The sequence below is a fragment of the Sorex fumeus genome, unplaced genomic scaffold, assembly GCF_029834395.1.
Source record: "Sorex fumeus unplaced genomic scaffold, SorFum_2.1 ptg000205l, whole genome shotgun sequence".
Lineage (NCBI taxonomy): Eukaryota > Metazoa > Chordata > Mammalia > Eulipotyphla > Soricidae > Sorex > Sorex fumeus.
In genome coordinates, this window is record NW_026606262.1 from 1048539 (window position 1) to 1061674 (window position 13136).

The 13136-nt window shown below is 39.0% G+C and overlaps 1 pseudogene; it reads left to right on the forward strand.

Annotated features, from left to right (window-relative positions):
* Window positions 1–2818: 2818 nt before the first annotated feature.
* LOC130017597 (ATP synthase subunit beta, mitochondrial-like) lies at window positions 2819–12899 on the forward strand (annotated as a pseudogene).
* Window positions 12900–13136: the final 237 nt, after the last annotated feature.

Sequence of the window (13136 nt, forward strand, 5' to 3'; positions counted from 1 at the left end):
AAATCTATGGTCAGTGGTTTTCAGTGGAAAGGGGGTAAAAACGATGAGTAGGGAAAGCATAGAGAATGTTTGGTTCTGTGAAAAAGCTCTGTAGTATGATAATATGATGATAGAGATGAGTCGTCATGAATTAGTCCAGACTATAGAATGCAAAATGTCAAGAACTGATTGGGAACTGTAAAATCTAGATGACAATGGTTGGTCGATATAGGTTCTTCCATGATATCAAATGCACATCTGGGTGGAGAGATTGATAATGAAAGAACCTATGCATGTGTGTGGGAAGATTTGTACCTTCTTTTTATCTGTATAGATATCTGTATACCTTCTTTTCAAATTTGTTATCAATGAAGTATTCAATCAAAAAGAGTAAGTAGTAAACTAAAGTAAAGGCCCTCCCGTTGATCATCGATTTGCTTGAGCGGGCCCAGTAACGTCTCCATTGGAGACTTTGCTGTTACTGTGTCTGGCATATCGAATACTCTCGGTAGCTTGCCGGGCTCTCCGAGAGGGGCGGAGGAATCGAACTCGGGTCGGCCATGTTGGCTGCGTGCAAGGCAGACGCCCTACCCACTATGCTATCGCTCCAGCCCATCAAAAAGAGAGCAACAATAATAAAAAAATAAGCATGGCAAGCTCAAACAAAGATTAATTAGTTCAAGTTATAAAGTCTTAAATATATCTTAAAAACTTATACCTTAAAAACAATCTCCAATGCACATACTTTCTCTTATATAGACACTCTGTATGTACAAACATACGGTGCATATGAACACAGACACTGGGGTACAAGATGATTTATTTATAGGAGAAACTTAGGACACCAAATGGGTAATCCTTCTGAATTCACAAAGATTGTATTAAAACTGGTAGTACAACAGAGACCAGAAAATAATAACTCCCTGCATTCTATGTTCTGTAGGTGGTAAATTTGTATTATGCTGATAAAATGGAAAAGAGTTCATAGGTCTGAGCTGCACAGAGCAAGCAGGACATGGGATTGGAGCTGAGTCATGAGGCAATTTATACCTAGAGTTTATGCTAAATGCTTTTGGGTAATTGCTGCTTCCAGGAGTCTCAGAAAATAGAACTAAGATAGAGAGATAGACATAAATATAGACTAATTTATGTATGTGTGTAATATGTATATATATGTTTTTTGTAGCAATAACTTAGATCTTTAGGATCACTTCTGAAATTCATGTTTCTACAATATATAAATGGACTTTAGTGTTTCCACTATATTTTCCCATCATCACGGTTTCTTCTCACCTAGAATTGCAAATTGGGTTTAAAAAGATTTTTAAATAACCATAGCCACCTCCTTAAAATTTTACCTTCTAGTTTCAATTAAAAGTAAGTTGTTTTTACCATAAAAGACATCCCCAAGAACCAGAGAATATATATAGTGGGTAAAGTCAATTGCCTTGCATGCCGCTGACCCAGACCCAATACCTGGCACCCCATATGGTCCCCTGAGCCCCATCATAAGTAATCCCTGAGCACAGAGCCAGGAGTAATAAGTCCAAAGCACAGATGGAAGAGACCTTTCAAAAAAAACAAGACAGCCCCAAAATGAGAGTAGTGCAAAGCAACATGAACTTATTTCTTGTTCATTTATGTCTTTGGGGCTGGAGCGATAGCACAGCGGTAGGGTGTTTGCCTTGCATACAGCCAACATGGCCGACCCGAGTTCGATTCCTCCGCCCCTCTCGGAGAGCCTGGCAAGCTACCGAGAGTATCTCGCCTGCACGGCAGAGCCTGGCAAGCTCCCCGTGACGTATTCGATATGCCAAACACAGTAACAACAAAATCTCCAATGGAGACATTACTGGGCCTGCTCGAGCAAATCGATGAACAACGGGAGGGCCTTATGTCTTTTGAATTGTTACAGAACTTTTTGGTACAGTTTTCTTGACCTTTAATCTCCCTGATAATGTGTTTGAATCATGGGAGCTTAAGAGAAGAGAGACATGAAGTGTTTGACATCAGCTTGACGGAGGACCTGTGAGTGGATCACTCAAACTTCACATCATGCTCATCATATGAAGTGAGAACCCCAGGTGGGGCTAAGGAAATGCCAACTTCCCATTGGCCAGAAGGGAACAGAAGCAAAAGTGTCATCAACATAGAAAACACCCAAAAACAAGTAAAGTAGTTATAAATCTTCCTTAGATAACTATACATCTTTCAGTTTTAAGTTGTTCTACTTCCTTTTTATTGATCTATTTAATATTCTCCTTGATGCTAATGGAAACTTGCGGAAACTGTTATTTCTAAAATTTTCTGTAGTTTCATAAAGAAAATCTGGCATATTTTCCCTCTTACTGCCTCTCCCATAACATAAAAGACAAACGTTAGAGAAATGTGCAGAGCAAGTATAGCCCATACTGAAGGTCACTGCTTCTGAATAGGGTCACAAATCCCCACAGGCCAAACTTAGACTAAGAACAATTGAAAAAATAGGTAAGGTGCCAAATATACAAATTACCGACACAAATATGGCAACAAAAATATGGGGAATGTTCTAGAATGGTAAGACACTCAAGGGTGTCCGAGGCAGGACCCCTTATAGTTCCCAATAGCACCTCATGGTTTTTAGGACCCGTCAGAGGGAGCAGAGCCACAAACTGCTGAAAGGCAGAGAAATGGAACTGACTGCTGAGAATTACATGTTAGAGGTTTCTGGTATGCTCCAAAAGTGGAATGCGCTGAGGGCAAAACTTCAAGTCATCTAAAAAGCAGACAGAATGCCCTGCTGTTTATCAGTGTTTGGGTGTTCTTAAGATAGAGACCCCCCAAAAAGAAAGAATGTAAAATGCACCTGAGTGCATATACAGTGACCGAAGACAGGAAGCCCAGTGGAAAGGGTAAATTGACCTGAACAATCCACCTCTCTTCCTTTGGGGAGACTCCAATCTGGAGCAAACTGAAAGCTAAAAGCTAAATTCAAAAATTGCTAGCCTTGGAAATAGATCCAAGTAACTGGAAACAAAAAGTCAGTAAAAGTTTTCTATTTTAAAAAGGTAGCCATTATTCCAATAATGGTAATTGGAATATGAGAGATGGAAGAATTTTTTAAAATTATAACAGCTATTTTAAATTAGAGTGAGTGAGCTGGGGAATAATGCTCAGTGATAGAACTTACCTTTCAGGTGTGAAAGCACAAGTGCAGTCCCTGACCCCACCCCTCATGGAAATGGGCCCTTGTCGCACAACTTGTGCCGTTTCAAGGACACCACAGCCAAGACTATATGAGCAAAGAAGTTAGCAACTCCCAGGAAGAACCACAACTAAATTATGTGTGAGTACCACAGTGAAGTGGGAAACCACAGTCAAAGGAACAGCAAAAATAGAGGGAAAGGATGGGGAGAAGAGGAAAATAAAAAAAGTATAACATTGATGAAAAGACATGGAACTCTAACAGTAATTCTATTAAATACGATAAAATTCATATTCAACATGAGAAAATATGAGATCCTAAAAATAAAATACAAAATTAATATGAGATTGTTAGAAGATATAAATTTATAAAAGGTAAAGGTAAAGGTAAAAGGTAAAGGCCCTCCCGTTGATCGTCGATTTGCTCGAGCGGGCCCAGTAACGTCTCCATTGGAGACTTTGTTGTTACTGTGTCTGGCATATCGAATACTCTCGGTAGCTTGCCGGGCTCTCTGAGAGGGGCGGAGGAATCGAACTCGGGTCGGCCATGTTGGCCGCTTGTAAGGTGAACGCCCTACCCGCTGTGCTATCGCTCCATAATTAAGAAAGGTTATATAATGATAGAGCTGAATATGCATGTAGTACATAGTCAAAGTGTACACATCTCTGCAACTAACATCCCAGAAGAATGGAGAAATAGATAATATTTCTTAAAATGGATAACAATTTTCCCAGTAGATAAATTGCATCCAGCTACACATTTGAACAGCGTAATGGGACCGAATAATATAATGAAAAGAAAAAAATGTATAATAAAATCAAAACAAAAGTGAAAGCAAAGAAAAAATTCAAAAAACTACTTAGTGGGAACTAAAAGGGTTCATTTTCTTAAATTTGCACAAAAAGTGCCAAACACCTGGAGAAGGAAAAACAAATGAACACAAAAAGTAGTCAAAGGGAAAGAGTAAAAACTAGAGCAGAAATCAATCGTATAGAAACAAAGAAAGCAATATTGTGAGTCAATATTAAAAAAAAAACTAGATGCTGATTCTTGGAAAGAATAAACAATATAGATAAACCTTTAGCTGATTCACAAGGAAAATGAAAAAATGTACATATAAATTGTATTTGAGACAAAAGAAGAGAAATGACAACACACTTTTCAGAAATCCAAGATATTATGGAAGGTTACTATGAATAACTGTATACTGTCAAGTTGGAGAGCCCAGAAGAAATCGATAGATTCTTAGAATATTGCAACCTCACAAAACTGATTGAGGAGGAAGTAGCAATCTAAAACATCCCATCACAACCAAGGAAATTAAAAAAGTAATTAAGAATGTCCCCAAGAACAAAAGTCTGGTCCAGAGGGGTTTGCTGGTGAGTCCTGTTTAATATTCAGAGAAGACTTAGTGTTGAACTCCTTACACTCTTCTAAAACATTAAAAAATAAATAACCAGGAATCCTTCCTAACACATTTTGTGAATCTAACATTATACTATTACCCAAAGCAGATAGAGACACTTCTAGAAAATTTTAGACCAACTTTCCTTATGAAAAGTAATACAAAAAGGCTCAACAAAATCTTAGCAAACCAAATGAATCATATACCATGATCAAGTCGGATTCATTCCAGGGATGCAGGACTGGTTAAAAATATGCAAATTAATTAACATAATTTGCCTTGCATGCAGCCAGCCCGGCCAAGCAGGGTTCAATTCCTCCACCCCTCTCGGAGAGTCCAGCAAGCTACTGAGAGTATCTCGCCGGCACGGCAAAGCCTGGCAAGCTCCCCTGACGTATTCAATATACCAAACACAGTAACAACAAGTTTCACAATGGAGACGGTTCTAGGCCCACTCGAGCAAATCGATGAACAACAGGAGGACAGTGCTACAGTGCTACCACATCAATAAAAGGAAAGATAAAAATCATGGTTATATAAATTGATAAGAAAAAGCTTTGGACAAGATCCAGTTTTCATTCATATAAAAACTCTCAACAAAATACCGTTGGAAGAAACTTCCTCAAGATTTTTTTTATGTTTTAAATATATATATATATGTATATATACATATATGTATTTATATATATATTTATATTGAATCGCTGGGAGCTACACTTACAAAGCTTTCATGTTTGAGATTCAGTCATACAATGATCAAACATCCATCCCTCCAACAGTGCACATTCTCCAGCATCGATGTCCTCAGTGTCCTCCCTTCCCCCTGTCCCATTCCTCCCCCTGCTTCTATGGTTTTCCTCTTCCTCTCTCTATCTTCCTTTCTATATTTATGGGCATTATGATATGCAACAAGGATAATGAGAGGTCATCAAGTTTGGTCCGTTATCTACTTTCAGCACACATCTCCCATCCTGAGTGATCCTTCCAACTATTATTGACTTAGTGATCTCTTCTCTATCCCAGCTGCATTCTCCCCCAGCTCAAAACTCAGGCTTCCAACTATGGAGTAATCTTCCTGGCCTTGTCTTTACCGCCCTTGGGTATTAGTCTCATATTATGAGATTTTTATATTCCACAAATGAGTGAAGTCATTCTATGTCTGTCCCTCTCTTTCTGACTCATTTCCCTTAGCATGATACATCCCATGACCTTCCACTTATAAGTAAATTTCATGACTTTGTTTTTCCTAACATCTGCATAGTATTCCATTGTGTAAATGTACCAAAGTTTCTTTAACCAGTCATCTGTTCTCGGGCATTTGGGTTGTTTCCAGATTCTGGCTATTGTGGACAGCTGCAATGAAAATACAGGTACACATGTCATTTCTACTGTACTTTTTTGCGACTTAAGGATATATTCCAAGAAGTGGTATTGTGGGGTTATATGGAAGCACAATTTCTAGTTTTTGAAGGAATGCCCATATTCTTTTCCAAAAAAGCTGGAGCAGTTGGCATTCCCACCAACAATGAAAGACAGTTCCTTTCTCCACACAGCTGCACCAGAACTGGATGTTCTTGTTCTTTTTGATGTGTGCCAGTCTCTGTGGTGTGAGATTATAGTTCATTATTGTTTTGTTTTGCATCTCCCTGATGATTAGTGATGTAGAGCATTTTTTCATGTGGCTTTTGGCCATCTGCATTTTTTTAGGAAGCTTCTGTTCATTACTTCTCCCTATTTTTTGATGCAGCTGGAGGGTTTTTCTTGCACAATTGTACTAGTGTCTTGTATATCCTGGATATTAGTCCTTTATCAGATGGGTATTTGGTAAATATTCTTTACCACTCCATGGACTCTCCAAAGCAGTAACACTGTAGCACTGTCCTCCCATTGTTCATCAATTTGCTTGAGCGGGCACCAGCAACATCTCCATTGTGAGACTTGTTGTTAGTGTTTTTGGCATATTGAATATGCCACGGGGAGCTTGCAGGCTCTGCCGTGTGGGCGGGATACTCTTGGTAGATTGCCGGGCAGATTTGATATGGTCCCCATAAAGATACCCATGAAATTCTTCAAAGAAATAGACAAAAACAGTTCTGAAATTAATATGTAACGATAAATCCCCATGAATAGGTAAAGCAATCCTTGGGAAAAAATTTCAAACTGTTCTACAAAGTAGTAGTAATTAAAACAGCATGGTATTGAACTAGAAACAGACCGACAGACCAATGGAACAGAGTTGAATATTCTGTCACAGACTCTCAAATATATGATCACTTAATTTTTGATAAAGGAGCAAGAAATGTGAAGTGGAACAAGAAAAGCCTTCGTAACAAGTGGTGCTGACTCCATGCGGTACATGGAGAAGAATGTAGGCAGAACCCTCCATGACATTGAAGCTAAAAGCATCTTTAAGGATGAAATACCACCAGCCAAGCAAGTGGAAACAAACCTTAACAAATAGGACTACATTAAACTAAGAAGCTTCTGCACCTCAAAAGAAATGGTGACCAAAATACAGAGAGAGCTCTAGATATTAAAAAGTACTTATCACAAACCCACAACCAATATCATTTTTTTTTGCATCGCACCCGGCAATGCATAGGGGTTACTCCTGGCTCTGCACTCAGGCATTACTCCTGGCAGTGCTTGGGGAACCATATGGAATGCTGTGAATCAAAACTGGGTTGGCCATGTGCAAGACAATTTCCCTTCCAGCTATAGCTCCAGCCCCCAAATATCATTCTGAATGTTGAAAAAGTAAAAACATTCCTGCTGAGATAAGGTACAAGGCAAAGATGTTCACTGTCTCCACTTTTATTCAATGTAGTAACAGTAGCAATGTAATAGTAATTATTATTTTTATTATCATCATCATCATTATTATAGCAATAGTCTTAACAGCAATCAGACAAGAAAAGGAAATCAAAGGGATCCAAACTGGAAAAGAAGTCAAATTATCACTATATGCAGATTACATGATAAATATACATAGAGAACCATAAAGAGTCAACAAAAAAACTTCTACAAACAGTAAATCAATATAGCAAAGTGGTAGGCTACAAAGTCAACACACAAAATTGGTTTCGCTGCTGTATACAAATAATGAATCAGAGAAGAGAGAGATCAAAGAATCTATCCTATTTAAATTAGTGTCCAACCAAACCTGATAGCCTCTCAGTATCTGTATTGTACTGTAGCACTGTCCTCCCGTTGTTCATCGATTTGCTTGAGTGGGCCCAGTAACGTCTCCATCGTGAGACTTTGTTTTTACTGTGTTTGGCATATCAAATACTTCACGGGTACCTTGTCAGGCTCTGCCGTGTGGGCGAGATACTCTCGGTAGCTTGACGGGCTCTCTGAGAGGGGCGGAGGAATCGAACTCGGGTCGGCCATGTTGGCTGCGTGTAAGGCAAACGCCCTACCGCTGTGCTATTGCTCCAGTCCCAGTATCTGTATTGCAAACCACAATGCCCCAAAGTAGAAGAGAGTATGGGGGAAATTATCTACCATAGAGGCAGGGGGAGGGGTGGGATAGGGGACATACTGGGGACATTGTTGGTGGAAAATGTACACTGGTGGAGGGATGGGTGTTCGATCATTGTAGCACTGAAACTCAAACATGAAAGCTTGTAACTATCTCACAGCGAGACAGTTAAATAAACAAATAAATAAATAAATTAGCTTTCAAAACCATGAAGGAATTAACAAAAGAGATAAGAGAGCTACATTATAAAAATTTTAAATCATTCAAAAAAGAGATAAAAGAAAATCTTAGGAAATAGAAAAATATGCCATGCTTATTGATAGAAAGAAAAAATATTGTTAAAATGACCATTCTACTTAAACTGTTATGCAGATACAATGCAAGTCCCATCTAAATCCAGTTGATATTCTTTAAGAAATCAGAAAAGTCCGTAGTAAAGTTTATTTTATTTTTATTTATTTATTTATTGATTGATTGATTTTTGGGTCACACCTGGCTCTGCACTCAGGAATTACTCCTGGTGGTGCTCAGGGAACCATATGGGATGCTGGAAATCAAACCTGGGTCGGCCACATGCAAGGCAAATGCCCTACCCACTGTGCTATCACTCCAGCCCTGTAATAAAGTTTATACAGAATCGGATGGAATATATTTGGTTGTTGGTTTTCTTTTTAGATTTTAACTTTGCCATCATGCTTTGTAATTTTATAATACTATCAATGATATGAATGATATTATAAAACTATTAATACTATAAATAATACTATTAATTACATCCCAACACCACACCCCACACCAGAGTATCTGCTTCCCTCCACCATTGCTCCAGCATCCCCTCCAGTAAGCTCCTTCGCTTCAACACCTCCCTCCACCATGTTCTTCCTACCATGTTGATGACCATTCTGTAGACCAGTTCTCAGACCTTTTGTTATTTGTCATTCATTTACTATTCTTCTTTGTATCCCACATATGAGATCATTCTGTAGCTGTCTCTCTTCCATTGGATGACTTCATTCAGCAGAATCCCCTCTAGTTCCATCTGCAAAGCAGTAAATTGCACGATTTCATTTCTTTTCAGAGCCAACCAGTATTCCATTCTGTATATATACCACCATTTCTTTATCCAGTCATGTGTTTGACAATGCTTTCCAAAAATGTTAAACCTGTCAATATTCCCACAAGCAGTGAATGAGAGTTACTTTTTCCCCACATCTATGCCAATACTGGTTGTTTTCATTTTTTGACATTTGTGTTAATATGTGTCATTGGTGTTATGTGATATCTCATTGTTTTGATTTGCTTTTTCATAATGATCAATGATACAGGGCATTTGGGAGGGAATAAGGATGGGGGTCACACCCAGTGATGTTCAGAGCTTACATCTGGTCCTACAATCAGAAATTATTAGAATCTGGGGACTCTATGAGGTGCCAGTATTTGAACCTGAGTCAAGGCAAACTCCCTACCCACTGTATTATCTCTCTGGCCCATGCAGAGCAGTACTTATGTATCTACCATTCACAACTATGTCTCTTTTGAGGAAGTTTCTGTTCATCTTTTCTAATCATTTTTTATGAGGTTGATCATTTTGTTACATTTTACCAGTCTTTAGATATTTTGGATGTTAACTCTTTGTCTGATGGGTGTTTAGCAAATTTTTTCTCCTAATCCATGTCTTGCCTTTTTATTCATTTATCATCAAAAGTCTTGCAACATCAGTTTGATGTTGTTTATTTTTAAATCTTTTCTTCCTTTTTTTTGACTAATGGCATTGACTCATTGAAGATATCTCTAGATTCAATGTCATAAACACAAGAATACATAGCCTAATACTCTGTTGAAACATTCACTAAAATCGATCATATTCTGGGTCATAAAAATAACACCTAAACAAATTTGAAAGTAGAACGCCATAATAAAATTAGACTAAAAATAAGAAAAGATGGAAAAGTAGCAAAATATTTTAGACAATGTGTGATTCATTGTTATATATTATTATGTTGTCATATGAATGAAATACATCTTAAAATACAAATGCACTTTCAAAATACATCAAATTAATTAAAATGTATAATAAAAAGCAGTGATTAAGGGAGATATTCAAAGTACTGAATGCACATATTAGAAAATACATATACAATAAATCAATTAATATTTTAATAAATGAGATACTATAGATACTATACTAATTAAATACATTTAATTATCCTAAAGGGCTGGAGCGATAGCACAGCGATGGGGTGTTTGCCTTGCATGCAGCCAACATGGCCCACCCGAGTTCGATTCCTCCACCCCTCTTGGAGAGCCGGGCAAGCTACGGAGAGTATCTCGCCCGCATGGCAAAGCCTGGCAAGCTCCCCAAATTTGATATGCCAAATACAGTAACAAGTGTCACAATGGAGAGGTTACTGGGCCCGTTCGAGCAAATGGATGAACAACAGGAGAACTGTGACCGTGAATTATCCTAATCAAAAAATGTCTTGGAAACCCAAGACCTACCAGTTATTGCAATAAAAGGAACAGAAAAAGATAAAAAAAAAAATAATATTGCAGAACACAAAACAAAGTATCTTATTTTGTTAACTGAAAAAAGTGAAGCAGAACCAAAAACAGAATTGAATAAGTTAGCAATTAGAAAAATGTAAATCTGTGCCAGCAGCAGCTCACTAAATAGTATTAATAAGTTTCTATTTTCTATACAAACACTTCAGTGTAGGGGTTGGAGAAACAGTACATCAAGGAAAGTACTTGCTTGCCTTGGACACAGATTTTCAGGGTTGATCCCAGAACTATACTTCGTGCCCAGAGCCCTGCAAGAGTGATCCTTAAATGCAGAGCCAGGAATAAGCCTTGAGTACAATCGGGTGTGGAAGAAAATCAAAAAAAAAAAAAAAATTCAGTAAAGAGAAGAAAATGCACAGAGATTCTTTTGGAATTAAAACATTTGAATAAACAAATAAATCCTTTTGTAAATAACAATATTCTATAGTTTTAAGAATAATTATTCTATTGAATAAATTTTATAGTGAGAGATTTGGAACACAAATAGTCAATGAAATATTTTTTACAACTTTATAAACATACTTTTCTGTGAAATCAAATACAAAAATGATATCCAAGAAAATATTAATGGTGAAATCATAATATTGAAGTTTTAGATATTAATCTAAATATGATCAAATAATACTGAACTAGCTTACAAAATACAACCATTAATAAAATATCATGGCATTTAAAATCCATAGGCAGAAGCACGGACACTGCAGCAATCAGTCTCCACCCGGACTCCGCTGTGTTGGATCTTGTGGGTGGTGTGGCGGCTGCCTTGGACTCTGGGGCCTTGCGGGGACTCAGTCCTTCAGCGCCAGTACCCCAAGCCCAGCTCCTGTTGCGGGTGGCCCCGGCAGCTCTCCAGTCTGCCAGAGACTATGCGGCCCAAACATCTCCTTCCCCGAAGGGGGGCACCTCCACCGGGCACATCGTGGCAGTCATCGGCACTGTGGTTGACGGCCAGTTCGATGAAGGGCTTCCACCCATTCTCAATGCCCTGGAAGTGCAAAGCAGGGACTCCAGGCTGGTCTTGGAGGTGACCCAACATTTGGGTGAGACCATTGCCCATGGATGGTACAGAAGGATTGGTTCGAGGCCAGAAAGTCCTGGATTCTGGTGCACCAATCAAAATCCCTGTTGGTCCTGAGACCTTGGGCAGAATCATGAATGTCATTGGAGAGCCTATTGATGAGAGAGGTCCTATCAAAACCAAGCAGTTCGCTCCTATTCATGCGGAGGCTCCTGAATTCATAGAGAGTGTTGAGCAAGAAATTTTGGTTACTGGTATCAAGGTTGTGGATCTGCTGGCAAGGGTGGAAAAATTGGACTGTTTGGTGGTGCTGAGTTGGGAAGACAGAACTGATTATGGAGTTAATCAACAATGTTGCCAAAGCCCATGGTGGTTACTCTGTATTTGCTGGTGTTGGTGAAAGGACTTGTACCATGAACTGATTGAATCTGGTGTTACCAACTTGAAAGATGCTACCTCCAAGGTGGCGCTGGTGTACGGTCAGATGAATGAACCACCTGGTGCTCGTGCCTGGGTAGCTCTGATGGGACTGACTGTGGCCGAGTACTTCAGAGACCAGGAAAGTCAAGCTGTTTTGCTGTTTATCAATAACATCTTTCGCTTTACCCAGGCTGGCTCAGATGTGTCCGCTTTATTGGGCAGAATCCCTTCAGCTCCAGGCTATCAGCCTACGCTGGCCACTGATATGGGTACCATACAGGAAAGAATCACCACCACCAAGAAGGGATCTATCACCTCTGTTCACGCTATTTATGTGCCTGCTGATGACTTGATTGACCCTGCCCCTGCCAAAACTTTCGCCCATTTGGATGCTACCACTGTGCTGTCCCATGCTATTGCTGAATTGGGCATCTACCCAGCTGTGGATCCTCTCAATTCCACCTCTTGCATCATGGATTCCAACATTGTTGGCAATTAGCATTATGTTGTTGTCCCTGGAGTGCAAAAGATCCTGCAGGACTACAAGTCCCTTCAGGACATCATTGCCATCCTGGGTATGGATGAACTTTCTGAGGAAGACAAGTTGACTGTGTCTCGAGCACGGAAAATTCAGCGTTTCTTATCTCAGCCATTCCAGGTTGCTGAGGTCTTCACTGGTCACATGCGGAAGCTGCTACCCCTAAAAGAGACCATCAAAGGATTCCAGCAGATGTTGGCAAGTGAATATGACCATCTTCCAGAGCAGGCCTTCTATATGGTGGGACCCATTGAAGAAGCTGTGGCAAAAGTTGATAAGCTGGCTGAAGAGCACTCGTGAGGGGGTCCTTGTTGCAAAGTAAAAACACTCATCAATGTGCAGTCCTTACCCCTAATCCAAAAGTCTGTTTACCCTAAGGGCGTATAAGAGTCTTGATTGAAAAAGCATTTTGTTTTGTGTGAAGAATATTTAAAGTTTCCAATAAAATTCACATCCTCCAAAAAAATAAAAAAAAACAAAAAATAAATAAAAAAATAAAATAAAATCCATAGGCAGATAGTGATTTTGTTTGAAACCTTAAATTCA